The sequence below is a fragment of the Mercenaria mercenaria genome, chromosome 11, assembly GCF_021730395.1.
Source record: "Mercenaria mercenaria strain notata chromosome 11, MADL_Memer_1, whole genome shotgun sequence".
Classification (NCBI taxonomy): Eukaryota; Metazoa; Mollusca; class Bivalvia; order Venerida; family Veneridae; genus Mercenaria; species Mercenaria mercenaria.
The window spans coordinates 44,383,568-44,402,305 of NC_069371.1; positions in this window are offsets into that span (position 1 = coordinate 44,383,568).

Consider the following 18,738-nt stretch of genomic DNA (forward strand, 5'->3'; position numbering starts at 1 on the left):
AATAAGTCACACTTGACTGAGCTACTGATACCGAAAGCTGTTGTCATTACAAGCTGGCCAATAAAACTCCGTGACCTTAGAAATAACCTCTGACGTTAGACTATTCTTTCCTAATTGAGGCGACTGTCTGACTGAACGCGTTCCGTGGATTACATATTACTAAACCCGAGGATGTTATTTCTTCCATTCTTGAGGAACATAACATACATTCAGTCGACCAGATAGACATATATCAGCAAATTTAAATGTAAACAACTAAATATTATCGTTACCTTGAAATGCATAGTTAATATATGAAAACAAACCCCATTGCGACCCTCTAATTATGCGCAACAAATTCACGCATCGAATCGTAATTGATTAACCGGGTCAATGTCTTATTGCCGTATTTACTCTACTGAAAGTGGTAACAGATTTAATTTGTTGTTGGATTTAACAATTTATGTTAATACTTACTTGAAATTTTTTGGCAGTATAAAACAGACATTGCAACCAAAATTTTACAAGATGATCATTTTATATTTATATAGGTATGCCCTAGAAGGAACTTTTGCTAAGCCTTAACTTGTACAAAATACTGCTCAACATTTACAATTATTATACCTCACATAAATGCCCAATGCAAATTTCCCATTAGTTTAACTTGAATATTATATCATATTCCCAAATGAGTTTATAACTCATGCGCGAAACCGTTATTTTCAATTTCTGCGCAGGTGATATGATCCGTGATTTCATATCACATGCGCAACACCGTTATTTTGCTTTTCTGCGCATGTGATATTATTTTTTCATATCACCCATTGAGAGATTGATACTTATGCATTGAATAAAAGACTGAGTCGATAAATTTTCAGACGAGGCGCTTATATAATTATACTTTAGGATTAAATTACCCTTTTCTGGTGCTCTTGCAAGTGCGAATCCGGCCGAATTTTCTTTTTTATGCTACGTGCAAAATATTTCGAAAACAACTTCTCATCTAATGTTGAATCGAAACTACCACCATGAGATTGGAAATGATCTAACTAAGAAAATGAGTACTCACACTTATACGTTTCGTTTAAAAAAAAGAACGTTATCGCCGTTTTTCGAATGTTACTGATTGACGCGATGTTGAAATATTAGAATAAATATACTGTAGGTGTCAGCGATATGTAAACGTCTCGACTAAATCTTTCAAAAAAGTCTTATTACACAGCAAAGTCGCCATAGCAAGTAAATACTCGTTAATTCTGTAATCATTATTTGGTCAGTAATCACTTTTTAATGTTAAATAAATTATGTTGATTTTCCAGTAAATGTTTTGACCCTTATAAACTTTCGGTATAATAAAATAAATATTGCATTCCTGAGAGGGCGATATGAAAAACGTTCACCCCTCGAAATATGAATATAGACCTCGGCTAGCGCCTCGGTCGATATTCATATATCTCGCGGTGAACATTTTTCATATCACCCTCTTAGGAATGCAATATTTATATATTGCCAAATACGTGTTGCAGACGACAACCGCCGTATCACTGATCTACATATGGTAAGAAAGGCCAATGTCCTGATTTATACAATGGAGAATAATCTGTCACCGTATCTTTTTAATGTCGAAATTGTCTGAAATAATCGAATAGGCATCTGTGATCTCTTTTTAACAATAGTATTGGTTATTGCGTCTCTGTTTCGCAAGAAACACGAAAACCTTATTTCAAATTAAATCTAACTAAAAACATTAGATGTCTAGTCTTGGCGACTGCTTGTCTACTAAATTATGATGACCTCGTGGACATTGTCAATAACAACTAATTTTCAGATTCTGGACAGTCAATATAGCGTAGATATATGACTTCCTCATGTGCACGAATTTGTACAACCAAAGCAAGGTTCGAAGCCTTTGCGTTGCGAAGAATATGGTTTAAATTCAACGACTTCAAATCTCGGCCACGGAGGCTCCTGAATAAAAGCAGTAAATTATCAATGCCGTAACAGATGCAGGTGATCAGTTAATGTTTTTATTATGAAACTGATTTATGACATGTCTTGTTGGTGGCGCCCCTGAAGGCAGACCATTTCATGAAATATCGTCTGACTAGATTCCATGGGCTAAACGGAAGTTACTGGAGGTGAGGACATAAACCAGATGTAGTAATATCATTATAGACGATATTTTAGTGATGAAAAAAGTAATAAAAAACTGATAATTTATATACTATGTATCATAATAATAATAGTTTTATTGCCCTTAGTATTAAAAGTATAAAAAAAATTGACATGTAAAAAAACACAACTGATACCCGACTGGTTCTGTCGGTCGGGTTTAAAATATGGCGTATTTTTATGCCCTTTACGTCGTTTTCAATGTAAAAACGACTAATTTGACAGGTAAATAACAAAATATTTGTATCTACTTTCCTATTTCAAATTTCTCATTTTTTTCTGTCATTGATGTCAAAGCACATTTTCAGAAAATTCAATTTACATTGTTCACAGCCCCGAACTAGATACAGTTTTAAAATCTAGGCTTATAATGTTTTATTATTTCTTTTTGTTAAACTATGGACTTCCTGTAGTATTATTAATACTGGAAAAGTAAATAAAGTGTAACCTGATATTTGTGTCGTCCATAAAGAACGGAAATAACTTTATTTAAGTTGGTTTTTTCTTTGAATTGTTTTTAATTTATGAAGTACATTTTTGTTTCTTCGTCATTGCGGGCGATTTTTGTCATTAACTAGCAGATGCAACCACGTATTATAAGTACAGTCGCATAGAAAATTCTTTTTTATAACTTGTTTAGAAGTAAGACACTGTTGTAAGTATAATTGTTTTTATTGCTACTTTGTGCAAGTTTATATAGAATTGATTAGTATCTAGGGAAACCTCATTTGCTAAAACTTCTTTCACTCTTTTATTTATTCGACATTTTAATGTTTGTCTTGTTGTATACAAAATATATTTGTTTGCAACTAAATCTGAAGTAAACATTTTCAGAACCTTGTTCATATATCACTAAAGATTTCAAAAGCTTCACAATTTTATCATAAACATTATATGGAAATGGTTAGCCATAATAAATTTAACTGAACAGTTTAGAAACTAAGACCGTCTTCCTTAGGCATATGCAATAGGCTAGCTTCTCAGCTGGGTGGAAGTAATAATTTTCCTGTGTCAGATTTTTAGTGAATATGTGTGATTTATAGTTCTATTGTAACTTATATATTTTTTCACTAATAAATTAAAAAAAAAATATTTTTTTTTTGTTTCTTTAGTAACAAGTTCCCTCTAATGTGTGTTTCTTGTACGATAACTGGTTACAACATTTTTCAACACAGGAGGTATGCTCTCTGTATGTCATATTTCTTAATATAATTTCTTCGATTTTAACAAAAGCAGCTGATAAAAGTATCTAATTTCATCCAAATCGTTTTAGGACGAAAGTCTACATCTTCATCGATACATTGATCTGCCAAACTAGACAATCGTTCAACGGTGCGCTGCCCGACATAATTAAGAACATGTGAAAAGAAAGAGAAAAAGTAAGAATCTTAGCTAAACGAATAGAGGGGTGTAAAACGCAGTGCCTTTTAGAAAATGAGAAAAAATCCCTGAGCTTCTGTTCCTTCTGTGTACTTCTACGCAAATATTAAAAGGTGTGACAATAAAAGTACAATCATGCTTGTTCTTTTCCTGACTGTATTCAAATGAATTCATCGCTGCAGACATAAAACATTGATGGAGGAAAGACAATGGAATAGAAATTCAAAGCTGGGATTAAGATAAATGCGGTTATATGTTTCTTGTAGCAAATTTTACTCTAAATGTAAAATACAAATATGCAATCAGATGGACCTAAGATAAGAATGCATTTAAAGACAATACTTACATTTGCAGACAAATATGGTTTCAATGGCAAAAACAAGCTACTACATTCCATACACATTGCACGCATTCTTGCAGATCACATACCACAAGAATGCATGATCGCAATATTGGGCTAATTATAACTATAATATGTATACTTGCTATTTGTTGTTAGCCTTCAATGCGATTCTCTCAACAATATTACATACCCTCCCCTCAAACCCTCCCCTTGAGGGGAGCAAAGCCCTAGCGGCCTAGTCTCAAATGTAAAACGTCAGTAACTGAAAATCGGTTACATATTATTTGTAATAAAGAATAACATCGAAATCATGAAATCAATATATTTTTATAAATTTCAAGCGATGTTTCCATAAAATTTAATTAAAGTCAATCAGTCATTCGAATTAAACAATTAATGAAACCCAATATCTTCACATCTTAGTTAACCTTCAGCCTGCTGGTGGCAAGATATTCTGCCTTTTCGACCAGTGCAGACCAAGATCAACCTGCAATCTGATCATGGTCTGCACTGTTCGCTATTCAGTCAGTAAATATTCATTGAACACCTCTTCGAATAATTAATGGTATTGTCCAAATTGAATGAGGGACCAGTCCATTTTAGATATTTAGTAGGCTAAAGGTTAAATATATATTTACATTAACGAAGGGTCATGCCATGTTGAAAATGAATCTTCTTATTCTTTGTTTGATACACAGAATTTCAATCACAGATATTTTCTTTAGATTTAAATACAAAATAAAACTAATTACGAAACATTTTCTAAACGAAGTTGACGGTATGGAGACATCGCTGACGTGGGCCGGAATGCTTAATCAAATGAAGACAGCACAAATATAACTGGTAACAGTTTCATATTTGGTATATGGTATCAGAGGCAATATGGTTTGAAAACGTAAGATATCTTTACTAGCTAGTTTTGAAGTTACGGCATTACTCTACATATTTTTGAACGACCCTAAGCACAATGACTAAGAAAATGATTACCTATTTTCAAAAGTTACAAATACATAGTTAGTCTTTACTTCGTTAGGTGCTATAGGTTTAAACACTTTGACTGTAAAACTCGTGCACAAAATAAGGTAAACAAGTATCCAGGCCTTCACAGTGTAATGAATCAAGAGGCCTAGATAATCTGAACAATGATAACGTGTCAGCGGTATGCATACTTATATGGATATCCATTCTTAAAAGACACGTTAAAGAGTAGGGTGAGATTAAACCCCATGGGGTTACATCAGATTTGACACGTGGCCTTCATGAGGCATTCTATGCCACCAGCTCTGGTCGGACACATGCAAATAGCATTAACAACGACTTAGTCTGTTAAAAATGGAATTATATTTTAGAAATAAGTTTTTGAATATAGTTCATTACGGTTTATAACTTTACCAATTACAAAATTCTATGACTTACATCACTAAATAAATTTTGAAAGGCTAAGTCTCAGATTACGTATTGCACCTTGAAAAAAAAACAACTTTGAAAGTTCTATATATGAGTCGCGCCATGAGAAAACCAACATAGTAGCTTTGCGACCAGCATGGATCCAGACCAGCCTGCGCACCCGCGCAGTCTGGTCAGGATCCATGCTGTTCGCTAACGGTTTCTATAAATTGAATAGGCTTTGAAAGCGAATAGCATGGATCCTGACCAGACTGCGCGGATGCGCAGGCTGGTCTGGATCCATGCTGGTCGCAAAGCCACTATGTTGGTTTTCCCATGGCGCGGCTCATATCATAGTCCCCTTAACCAGCGACTATTTAAACCTTTTTGCCAAAAATAAATGACAAAATATTAGTTTTTGCACTCCTCTGATTCAGAACCAGCAAAGGTAAATATCACACTGGCAGATTTATGCTCAATTGCGAGTGATTCGCTATTATTCTATTCATTAATTTTGTCCTCGTTGCATTAAAATACGACGACTTATTAACAATACCGCATACGTTTAAAGAAAGATATTACATTTCATATTAAAATGGAAATGCGCAAGTAAGGTCGATATTCAAAGATCACATTGGCAATCAAACATTACTCTGGGAACACTTTTTGTTTGGACAGGATGAGAGAGAAAATAAATAGTACTGGTGGGCAGATGTAATAACGGATTTGCACCAAAATAGGAATTTTATTTTCAATTCACTAATAGCAAATGTAAGAACACCTCATTTTAACATGCATGTATTCCGTGATGCATAGAATATATCAATATACATATAAGCTGATTTGCTGTAGAATGAAAAAAAGATAATTCAAAAAATGCAATAATATATAATTCGCACTATAACCATGCAAGACATGGGAAAAATAATTCAAATATGTACAGAACAATGAAAGCAGAGTATGCTAATATCATTCAAATCAAGTACATGCACTATTATTTTACCAATCTAAATATATGACTGTTTTGGGTTTAGACCGCTGTTTAACAGTATTTCAGGTATGTAACGACGAGCTGTTAACCTACCAGTGTTCCTGGATTCAGTACCAGTACTATCCTGTTCTTCGCAAGTAAGTGCCAACCTCTTCACATGAATCAGATGTAGAGGACGAGTATGTTCAGACAATGTCTTTTATTATATTGTCTTGGAGAAAGTATTCCTCGGGAATCGAACTAATGACCCCGGATCCGTAGATCTGCGATTTCTGTATTGATACGGGTGGGCAAATAAGAATATTGAAAGGTACAAAAATATTTTGAAACGAAAAATTTAACATTTAATACTAAATGGTACATTTGGTTGTACATACAGTTCATACTGAACTGGCCTTGAGGTTAAACACTGCTAATGCTCTGCCTGTTAATTAGTCAAATATCCTTTTCATTTCTTTAAAACGATTATTGATTCCTAAGGTGTGTTATCTTCGCCAAATCAAACTTCAGACTTAATATGGGTTATGCAAATGAGTTTGTTCAATTTTATCTTCAATGAAAACATTCCCTAAGCGTGAATGAATATAATATAGTAGTTATTTCTCTACTACCTTCATAACTAAATTGTAAATTTCCAAAAAACAGATCCATGCTTTTCGCTAATGATTTCTCTAATTGCAAAAGGCTTTGAAAGCAGACAGCATGGATCTTGACCAGACTGAGCGGATGCACAGGCTGGTCTGAATCCATGCTGGTCGCAAACGCACTATGTTGGTTTTCTCATGGCGCGGCTCATATATATCTCATTCTTGTTAGCTAATTAAGCATTCTTCGGACGTAAAATGATTCAACACACACATAACTTTCCGCAAAAAGCCGGAAAATGCCGAACTCGCTCACGGATAATACGTAATTTGCCGATTGCCATTACGGGTCCGATACCTTTTACTCACTGTATAATGTTGTTACTACGCAAAAACGGGTATAAACTATATGTAGTAAAAGTGTATATTTTCTAACTTGAAATTTGGGTCTAGTATACCTTTAAATAATGTGAGCCGCGCAGTCTGGTCAGGATCCATGCTGTTCGCTTTCAAAGCCTATTGCAATTAGAAAAACCGCTAGCGACCAGCATGGATCCCGACCAGACTGCGCGGATGCGTAGGCTGGTCTGGATCCATGCTGGTCGCAAAGCCACTATGTTGGTTTTCTCATGGCGCGGCTCAATTCTTCTGATCTAGGATCTTGACACACATTGTGGCCAAGGAAAACATTTACAAATTACATAGACAATTTAAAAGGCAGCCAGACTTGACAGTTGACGAGAGAAATACCAGCAGGGATACAACCTGATACGTTATTGACAGTTTCCTTTGTTGAAAACTGAGGTGAACTACAGAAAACAAAAAAAGAGGCTTTCTGGTAGTCAGTGATTACGTATCTATCGAGCCATATAGATATTACAGAAACCTACATTTTTCTATTCAGCGACTCGTTCCTTTGGTGTTTCATTCATTAAGGTGAGCACTATTTTACCAATAACACCCCCTGTGAATATTTTAGACCTTAATGAATGTTAAGCTTAAAGTAAAAAACTCTGTCAAGTGCAACAAAGTTAAATGTCACTAAATAAAACGTAACAAATGTATGCAAATAGAAGTAAACATTATACAATAACTGTCATTAAATGAGGTCGATATGGGGCAATATTCCAAGGTTGATATCACTTCTTCCATCTCATATCGACAGAACCTACAAGGCAACAATTGTTTTATTGTCAAAATTTTTCAAGCACCACCATTCGTACAATCATCTGGCCAATATAAGCCAATGTGAGTGAAACGGAAAAAAGGTGTGACGATCTGTAAAACTATGTTGAAATACATGTATCATTTTTACCACTGACAGTCAATTTTCTCAGGTTCCTGTACATATGTTTCATGTCTAATTTGAGCCGCGCCATGAGAAAACCAACATAGTGCGTTTGCGACCAGCATGGATCCATCCGCAGTCTGGTCAGGATACATGCTGTTCGGTACGGGTTTCTCTAATTGCAATAGGCTTTGAAAAACGAACAGCATGGATCCTGACCAGACTGCGCGGAGGATGCGCAGGCTGGTCTGGATCCATGCTGGTCGCAAACGCGGTGCCACGCGGCTCATTTGTATCAATGAATGTGAAAGTCATTTTAAGGTTCAGTGTGTGAAAAATTATTTCAAAATATGATTACTTACAGAATGTTTATGTTTAAAGCATAATAGAAAATTATGTAATTAGCTACAGGAAATCGTCGCAATTTATAATAACGAAAACGATTAATTCTATTATTAAAACTTAAAGGGCATTTTCAGTAACTTGATTATTTTTAGTGATAGGGTGTCAATTTGATGAAGTTTCCAATATATATTTCAGCCACCACACACGAAGCTGGACCTTATATTTCCCCTATATTCTGAAAGAATTATCTTCATTCCACACAAATTTTCCAAAAATTGAATAAACGAACCTTTCGAATTAGTTTGAGCTCAACAATTTTTCATACACTGGTGATGAAATGGTGGTGTTTTCTATCAGTAAATGTATTTAGAATGCAGTTTCTACCCAGTAACAATTACATGTACTCGATGTTTACAAATTTTAATTGCAATGTGTCACATCTGTAGATAACTGCTAGCTAATGCTGATCGACAATAACATATGAATATTTAATTAGTTAGTTATTAGAGCTAGTAAAATGATTGATAAAACGGTGCACTCTAGCGACGTTTCCTCTTCTTTCCGTGCGAACACCTGTAACCGAAGCACTGCTAACTTCTACCTTACTTCAGCGATGAGGAATAGTTGAATTGATAATTATGTGTGGGTATTAATTAGTCAGTCTAGCGGACAACTGTGATTTACGGTAGATAATTAATACTGCCTCTTTGACCTTAACATTGACATTTATTTGTAGTTCTAAACGAATAATTTCTCAAGGGAATCAGCATTATTCAGTCAGGGCTGTTGTATTTCAATCTTCTCAGATCGTTCAGCATGACATTTATGTTGTGCTTACAGTTTAGTTAAGTTTTCAACTGGAACGTTTCGGCTTGGGTGCTTCCAATATTTCTACATTCATAGCTCATAGAATTGTTCGATCACCTCTTAGATATGATGCCTGATTTTTAATTATCTAATTATTATTTAGTCTCAAATACGATCTGTTTAGTTTAGCAAGCGTAAGCCGATTATTTTAACTGGGGACTATACCCCGCTTTTTACAGAATTCAATGTACATCACTGCGATACACATCTGCGGATGACTCAAAACTTGTAACATATACTAATGTTGAGTTCTGCTCAACTCGGGATTACTTGGCATTGATGCTAGCTTGCATCCAATACCCAGTTACTGGAACAGACCCGGAGAGAGAGTAGAAACTACTCGCACCCTAGGTGGCTCCAATTACATGGTAATTGAAGTGATGGCCAGTTTGCCAGCATGCCGTCAATAAAAAGCAATAAATCACATGTAACAGTGTTGATAAGCTCAGGCCAGATTTTCCTTGATGCAGGAATTAATGAATAACATATAAGATGACAGTGTGCTGTTTATAGTGAAGGCATGTACATTTAACTTTTTGTCCTTTAAATTTGCCCATTTTTTTCAGGAAACTTGATAAAGGTGTATATGGATATAAGAGAAAATTAATATTTATGACAAGACTGGCAAAATCGTGATTAATTTTAAAGTGTAAACCACCTGTAATTGTTTTACTCTTCCTGTTTTATTTAAAAAATAAATAAATAAATAAAAAAGAATCGTGAAAATTGGGTATTCTTCTTCGCGGCCGTTTCGAAAAAGATGAACAAAATGAATGTGAAAGTAATTTTGAGATGTATGTAATTCATTACATTAATTCTGTTGTTCTTGTTTTATTCATTTTAATTCGTTTACATGTGCGCTGCACTGTGTAGTCATAGTTAGTTCCATCTATTGCTAATCAATCGTAAGCCCAGCAAAGAGTTATTTTGTTTTTAGTTCACCTGTCACTACGTGACAGTAAGAGCTTTTGTGATCCGCTTTATTCGTCGTCCGTCCGCAAGTTCTTTTGAACACAATAGCGACCGCACTTTTTCAGTCAATTTTAATCAAACTTGTACACAACTTTTATTGGAATAATATCTCGGTTCTTTTCGAAACTTGGCCAGATCCATCATTGGTTCAAGAGTTATGGCCCCTTAAAGGGCCAAAATTGGTATTTTGGGCTGTGAACACGAAAGGGACCACACTTTGCAATAAACTTTATTCACACTTGCACACAACTTGTATTGGCATAGTATCTTGGTTCCTTTCGAAAACTGGCCAGATCAAAAGCTTGTTAACACTCTAGAGGCCACATCCTATCTCCATGACACTTGGTCAGAATGTTTATCATGACTGCTGAACCAAATTTAAAACTGGGTCATACGGGATCAAAAACTAGGTCATCCGGTCAAATGGAAAGGAAAGCTTGTCTCTCGAGGCCAGTTTTATGACCCTATCTTCATGAAATTTGGGAAGAATCTTGATGATTCCTAGATCAAGTGTAAAACAGGTCATGTGTGGTCAAAAATGTGTATATGTTTTGTTTTTTTTTTTAACAAAATAATTGTTACACAATGCAAATGCATGTCAGTAGAGATAATTTATCAATTTACATGAGCTAGTGTATGACATGTTTTTGTTCCGAAATTCCTATTACGTGCCTCAGGATAGAGTATTTAAGGCTTTGACTTTATTTTTATTTCTTTTTGAATGTTCTTTATAATTTACAAGGAAAATGCTTTTTCAGATGTTTTCAGCATGAGCAATTTTTTACGATCTTTATTAGAGAATAAATGCAGTGCATATCTACACTTGTTTTAGTGTAAGGTGATACCACTGTATAGCAGAGTTTTATTACAGAACAGAGCAGAATAAAATTCTATTATGAAGAACCTAGTACATGCTACATCGGCATGCATGATTTAAACAACATCTTATCCAATCTAAAAATGTTTTTTAGCCGTTTCAAGAACATGCTATTACAGATTCCATTTTCAGTAAATGACAGATAGACAGACATACTTAATATATGGATGAAATGTAACGATAAGCATATTCTTCAGACTGCCATCTATTTATAACACAGGTTTTTTATAAAGTCGCAGCAAGATCTACCTTATTTGACTAATGGACAGGCATACATAGGTAAAAAAAATAGCATAGGTATTTTCAATGTATGGCCTTCTTATTATCAAATTTCCTCATGGAATAAATTTTGTGCTTTGAATTATATTCCAATGCTAGTACCCATTTCATTGTCATCGTTTTTAACATTTTTTGATCAAAAAATTGATTAAACTGGATGTCTTATATCCATATATGTAGTCTTCCTGAAAAAAAATGGGCAAATGTAAACGAATGTAGTTAAATGCACACACATGCACTATAAACAGCACACTATCATTTTATATCTCGCATTCATTAATTCCTGCATCAAGGAAAATCCGGCCTGAGCTTATCAGCATTGTTACATGTCATTTATTGCATTTTATTGACAGCATGCTGGTAACCTGGCCATCACCCCAATTACCATGTAATTGGAGCCACCTAGGGTGCAAGTAGTTTCTACTCTCTCTCCGGGTCTGTTCCAGTAACTGTACCGTCCATAAATAGGCTGAATCAAACCGAGCTTGCATTTTTAGTTTTGTCGTGTTAATCGGGCCTGTAGAGTTTCCACTTCTTCTTCCCCTCTACCCAGTATAGAAAGCAAATTAACAACTTTTTTTTTATCAACAAGTTCAAACGCGGATCATTTTCCCTCGAACTATCAGCCTTTCAAAGCTAATGCGAAGCAGTTTTATAGAGTTCGGTCGATCCGCCATTTTAGTAATTTCTGGTGATATGAACCAGTTGAAACATAATGTTATTTTAATAATTTCACACTTTTAAATTGTCATCACTTGCGGAAATTAATGTTCTTCTTTTCTATATAGCTTGCCTAACCATAAGTTGATATCATCCTTTCAGAAAACTTTGCCTATTTTTCTACTTATTTCAACCTGGAAACTGTCATCAGTTCTTGAAAAATAGTGTTTTAGAATAAGCCAAAGCTTACCAAGAAGGCATTGCAAAATACTTTTTCCCACTTTTAAAAAAATAATATTGACCAAGACAGCACAGGTTTTGGGCACAAAATATTGGTTTCACATCTCATTTACACTGAAATAAAAATATGAGTTATGTAATAAAAACTTTTATACCTGCTAAAATCATAAAATACAACAAAACGCCTCTTTTGATCATGCAAGGGTACGATTGTGGTTTCAATTCATTTCATACACAAGCTGTCCAGGAACCACTTGTGTCTTTCACTTCTTGATGTTTTTTACAAATTTAGCATAAATCTTATTTTTCTTCAAAATTTTAGTGGTGACCTAACAATACTTTTATGGCTTTCAGAAAAAACTTTGATTCTAACTAAGGGAATTATTTCCAAAATCACATGAGTTAGTGTTGTTAAGAAACAAACCTTTTATATGCTGATTGGGATTTCTCATAATAATGCTACAAGGTAATTTTAATCTCGTCTTTTTATCAGAAAACATTTCCAGCTCCTTTTAACCAAGATGGTTGGAGTTCACAAAGGGGCAAAACGTTCAGGAAAATTCATGAAAGAATTTCAAGACAAAGTGTATAATTAAATAGTTTTCAAGAATTTCAGAGTTTATAGCGTTATTTACACAATGCTGAATTAATTATTTAGCAAACACCTTTAATATTTGTAAAACAGATTAATGTCTACATTATTTATTTGAGTCTAATATTTAAACAACACTGTCTTTCCTTTAACTATCCCGTAAACATGATATGTTTTAATAGAATACTGCTTAAGCCAGTGCTAGGGGACGTGAGGGGTGTTGCACTTCCCATTACTTATCCTTAAAATATTCAGACAAATCGAGTCTGCTATTAGTTTGCTTGGTTGCATTCTATGCTTCCAAAGGATCTTTTTTATAGATTTTTAAATTATTAAGATAATGAGTGCAAAATATCCAACAGAGCACATTAACATTAATTAATGTTTTACAAATCTTAGAATAAAAATATATTTGTACAGGATAGACATGCATTTCAAAGGGTTTCCTTGAATTAAAAAAAAAATAAAAATAGGGAAAAAACCGTGTTTAAAAATGCGAGACATTTTCGATTTTTTGATGTTGTAAACTATCTTTTCTTACAAAGGAGCTTCATACGTTGTTTTATTATATTTGTATGGAATTCATTTAAAGTGACTATTGAACATAGGCAAACTTTCGTGTCAGGTTAGTTATTTAAGACCGTTGTTCATGCAATGAATGACTAGCCTCAGAAATGTTAATGGGTAACGAACCATGACATTCTTATACATATATAATTTAACTTTATCGAGAAAACATTGACTGTGCAACTAATTCACAAATTTCTTCACGGTCCGTATTTCTAGAAAAAGCTAATTCTGGATACAAACACTAGTATTATATCATTTAGCAATATCTTAACATTTTGTCATATTCTTACTCTATCAATAAATAAGGGAAATTTTATTACATAACGTCTATTCCTGCGACCGTCTGGGATCGATCTTATAAATGTTAAGCCATTAATATTTATGCCAGACAGCAAAGAATTTAATTTCAATAGACAGTGTAAATATGATCTTAAAAGAAACACATTACATTCGGCTAGTTCGATGCTGAATAGTGATATAGAGCGATATTAGACATAGTACTAGAGACCAGTCAATTGCACAAATATTAATCCTATCCTGCATTTACCTGCTTTCTGACGTCACACAATAATCGTGTATTTGACAACGTTTTTGCATTGAGATAAGTTCTTTCCGCAATGATCGAGGTATAATTGGGGATTAAATATTTATCTAGGACTATATGCAAGAGCAGCTATATGGAAATTAGATAAGAAGTATTTTAAATAATATTCTTCAAATAATATGATCAAAATCAAGACTTAAGTATTATATTCAGTCTTAAATGTTACATATCAGCAACCAGCATTATTTCTTTATTTGTTTTTCATAATCTAAACTCTAGCGATATAGGGCGTATCTCAGGAAACGATGGCTATCACTGATATGAGGTATACCCCCGCAATACTATTTTGCCAGAGGAACATATTCCATGAGTGTTTTGTAAATTGATAAGGTAAATCGAAAATGGGTGAAGAAAATATGTAATGACTCCAATATGCCATCTAGCAGAGATGCTCGGTCTGACCTTCTGTAAGATCCAAATATCTCCCGCAAAAGAATAGCGTTGGGTGTAAATTAGAAATCTTAATATGCACTTCTATATGCAATATGTATAACATTCATGCGAATATCCACTGTAAAAAAGTACATATTTCAGACAAATGTGTTCACCCAAGGTCCTGATGGCAATAGGAGCCTGGTCCATTTCAACTTACACAAAGAAGTCAGTGCCTAATTTTGTGTTTTATTGTAAAGGCCGACCTCCATAATTTAACCTAGTATGCGAGACTATGTAATTGGTCGTTTATAAAAAGTAATTTACCACAGTAAAGTATGGAAAATTGAGAGACTGACGCTTACAAACTTTATTATCGACTGTGCCTTTTGTTCTCTGCAAAGATAGCTTGAACATCTTTATATGTTGATTATAAACATCTTGTGCATACTTATATTAAGAAACATGTGTAAATTTTGAATTCATACTACATACAAATGTACATTTAGGCACAATTGTCCACCCTAGGTCCTATACGTAATAGGTCCTGGTCCATTGTGAAATACAGAGAGAGGCCAGCTCTGAATTCTAGGTACATGTATCGTTGTAAACTTATTCTGTCACTCTTCAATGCACCTTCAATGCAAGTGGATTGGAAAAAAGAGATGTTTGATCGAAAAGTGAAAAATTGAAAACTTTAATCACGCTCAATATGCCATGTAACAGAGATGCTCGGTCTGGCCTCCTACAATTGCACAAAAACTTTTGTTTATATTACTTAGCGACCTTCACATGCACTCATTATGCAATAGGTATTACATTCATGCGAATTTCCGCTGTTTACAAGTATATTATTTTAGAAAAACATGTTCATACAAGGTCCTGAAGGCGATAGAGCCTGTATAATTATAACTTGCAAAGAGAAGCCAATGCCTTACTGTGTGTTTGATTACAAAGATAACCCTTTAGAATTTAATCTAATATAGAGACTATTCAAATAGGTGTTCTATAACAACTTTTGTACCAATGTAAAACATAGAAAAGTGAAAAAATGACGCATATAATATTCATTAACCTTTTGATCTCTTGTACGTAAAATCAAACATTCTCCAATAAAGATAGCTACTTGAACATCTGTCTTTGAAGGCTATAAATATTTCGCACATCCTTAAGTTATAACCTGTAAATTTATACTATAGAATTATACATGTTTAGGTTAATTTGTCAGACATAAGTCAGACATTGCCTATACATTTTATTTAACATTTTATTTAACAATATTTCCCTGTTTACTTAAGTCACAAGCTTCTAACACCTGAAATCAAACGAATCAATACTTTCCGTCCTATAAATGTGTTTCGTTGATCATTGTTTTTCCCCCAAATACTTGATGACGGTAAAAGGGAAAGAACTACGTACATCATGGTTTTAGGTTCTTTTCATCACGCAAATTTTAGACATAGATTAAAAACATGAAGACATAGACAAAACAGTAAACCTACCTGTTTTGTATTTATTTGATATCTATCAGGGCTTGAGAGTCTACTGACAAAATGTGGAGAGTATAGGACAACTATCAATAACTACAGTAATTTAACGTAAGTTATAAACAAAATTACAAGATGCTGGATGCAAATAGCGAGGAAGTATATTTTAGTTCATTACAGTGTATGTTTATTTCAGTATACGATATGCATTAATACATTTGGATCACAGTTAGAAGTCGTCAGATATCATGATATCAATCAAAACAATTTCTCTACTGTAGCATTTAATCACATGTTAAATAGTTACTAGCTTTGTATGTGATCAAGTCTAAAAGAAGGGTGTTAATTTCTTCAAACAAATCTTACATTCTGTTATGGCAAACTTCTATGGACTATCCACAAAGTGATTCCGTTTCCAGGCGCATTTTATTCTAATAAAAGCGTCTCTAGTCATGTTTGTTTGAGTTTTCTAACTTAATCTAAATGGCAGTTAGCGCCGAAAATGAAATATTCCGAAATTATTCAACCTGCTTTGTCACTTTCTTTACCTGCAATTGGACTTTTAAACCGGTATGTGTAATAATATTGACACATATTAGTATTAAGAATTGTAAGCAAAGCTAATAAAAAAATTGAAAATAAGTAGAAAACGAAATGTAGTCATTTTAAGGATACAGGTTCATCATTAGAAAATTCAGGTGCCTTTTTATTCTTTTGATTTCATATCGCATGTAGTTTTCTTTAAAAAATTAAAACGGTTTAAATGTGGTGTATACTAGTATACACACACATTTATACTTGAAGAAAGGGGACCTGTTCCACGTTATCAGTGAAGTTTTCAAAACGAAGTGTGATGTATGTCAAGATGTGGTTATTTGACCTTTGAGCAATGAAATGGGCCCGACTGCAAAGGGGAATATTGCATAGACTATAGACTGTCCTTTGTTAAAATCTAGAGCTAATCAGACCAATATATCTCATACTACTATATACAACTTTCCTCTGGCTACCTTGCCTTAACGATTCATATATCAATGTTTTTCAAAATATTTAGGTTTCGAGCACAATGATTTCAGGGATAGACATTCCTGTCTTTTCCAATCGAAAAACATTGTCTAAATTAGCATGCACTTAAGTTATGTTACACTGTACTAAAACAAGGTACTTAGATAAATCATTCTAGATGTGTGTACATAAATTATAAAACATAACGATCTTACTTTTTATTCGTTTGTAAGCTAATTCATAGTTTTCTACATATATTGGTGACTCCATGGCAAGACTGCAAAATTAGTGGAATGATAGTGAAAGGTACGGAAGACACTCAAATGTCAGGTGCTTCTCTGTTTTCTTGGGGTTTTTTTAGGTTGAAAGGTGTTAAACACCAATACACTTGACTTTTATCCCAATGGTGATAAATTTTAGTTGCAGGAGTGCAGGCTTTAACTCATGACCCCAAACTTCGTAGTCAGATACCATTGGACCACTGCGTCAGTTCTATGATTTCACTGCTATCTGTGTATGAGTGTTCAAGCATTTTAATTGCAAATCTCATACACGGAATATGTTATAGAAAATAATGAGGGGCCTTGATAGAAAAAAGATACAAGAGGTTTTTGTATTAAGAATATAATAATATAATCAGTATAACCCTACTGTGTATACTGAAAGTAACGTCCTGAAATTCTTGATTTTCCGGAAATAAATAAACTAGTTTCCGATGTTACCTTCATCTCCTATCGTTTGATGACATTAACCGCCTCTGATGTCTGTTCTTTTATGGTAATGTGTTATTGATTATAGGTGTTACAAAAAGCAATGGCAGATCAGAAAATAAATAAAATGAATAAACTTGGCAAATGCAATGACCATAACAAAACGATGGGTTACATGCAAAACCTGGACCACTAAAATTGTTCAAACTTTAAGGAATCTACCTCAAATGGTTTTCATGGCTACTTTCACCCAAGTTTGTAATTTCTGAAGGCTTCGTAAAGCAAGACCCCGGTGTTAGATTCATTTCGTCTTAATGTAACTGAAAGCTGAAAATACTTCGAAAATTCACGGTGTCGTATCATGTATCTTAAAGCCACAGTCACACATACAGATATGTCCGTGCGTTGAGGTACGGTGCGGATGGGATTGGTCTGTGGGAGGCAGAAACGGATAAGTACGGAGCAGTACGTCTTAGTACGGGAAAAATGCTGAGAAACGGGGAACAAAAAACAAAAACAAAAAAAAAAACAAACAAAAAACAACAACAAAAAAAAACAAAAAAACAAACAGGACACGAGTAAGTACGGATAGGTACGGCGTACTACGTTGATCTACGTTTTACTGCGCCTGGCAACTTGCCCAGTGGTTGGACGGGTCTGCGGTGAACTACGTTGAACTACACTAAAGTACGGTTCGATTCCCGGTCGGGGCTGATATACAGACTAGTGTTCAGTGTTGGGTGATGTACTTAAATTGGTACTGTTTCCAGCAGTATCCGCCTAGACTGGATGCTGGGGAGGTAAATATGACGCCTGCCGTAGACTTGGCTGGAAATAAGTTGTTTCATCAATTCAAGGTAGGGACTTTCGTCGACTACCAACGTTAAACAAGAAACTTTACCTCTTTTACTTTAGTATGGTAATATAGAGACCGTACCAGAGCTCTTCGCATACTTCAATTTTTCAAAATTAGTGGCTTTTACAAGTGCACCGGTTACGACTAAATATGTTAACAACAAACTCTGTCTATGAATC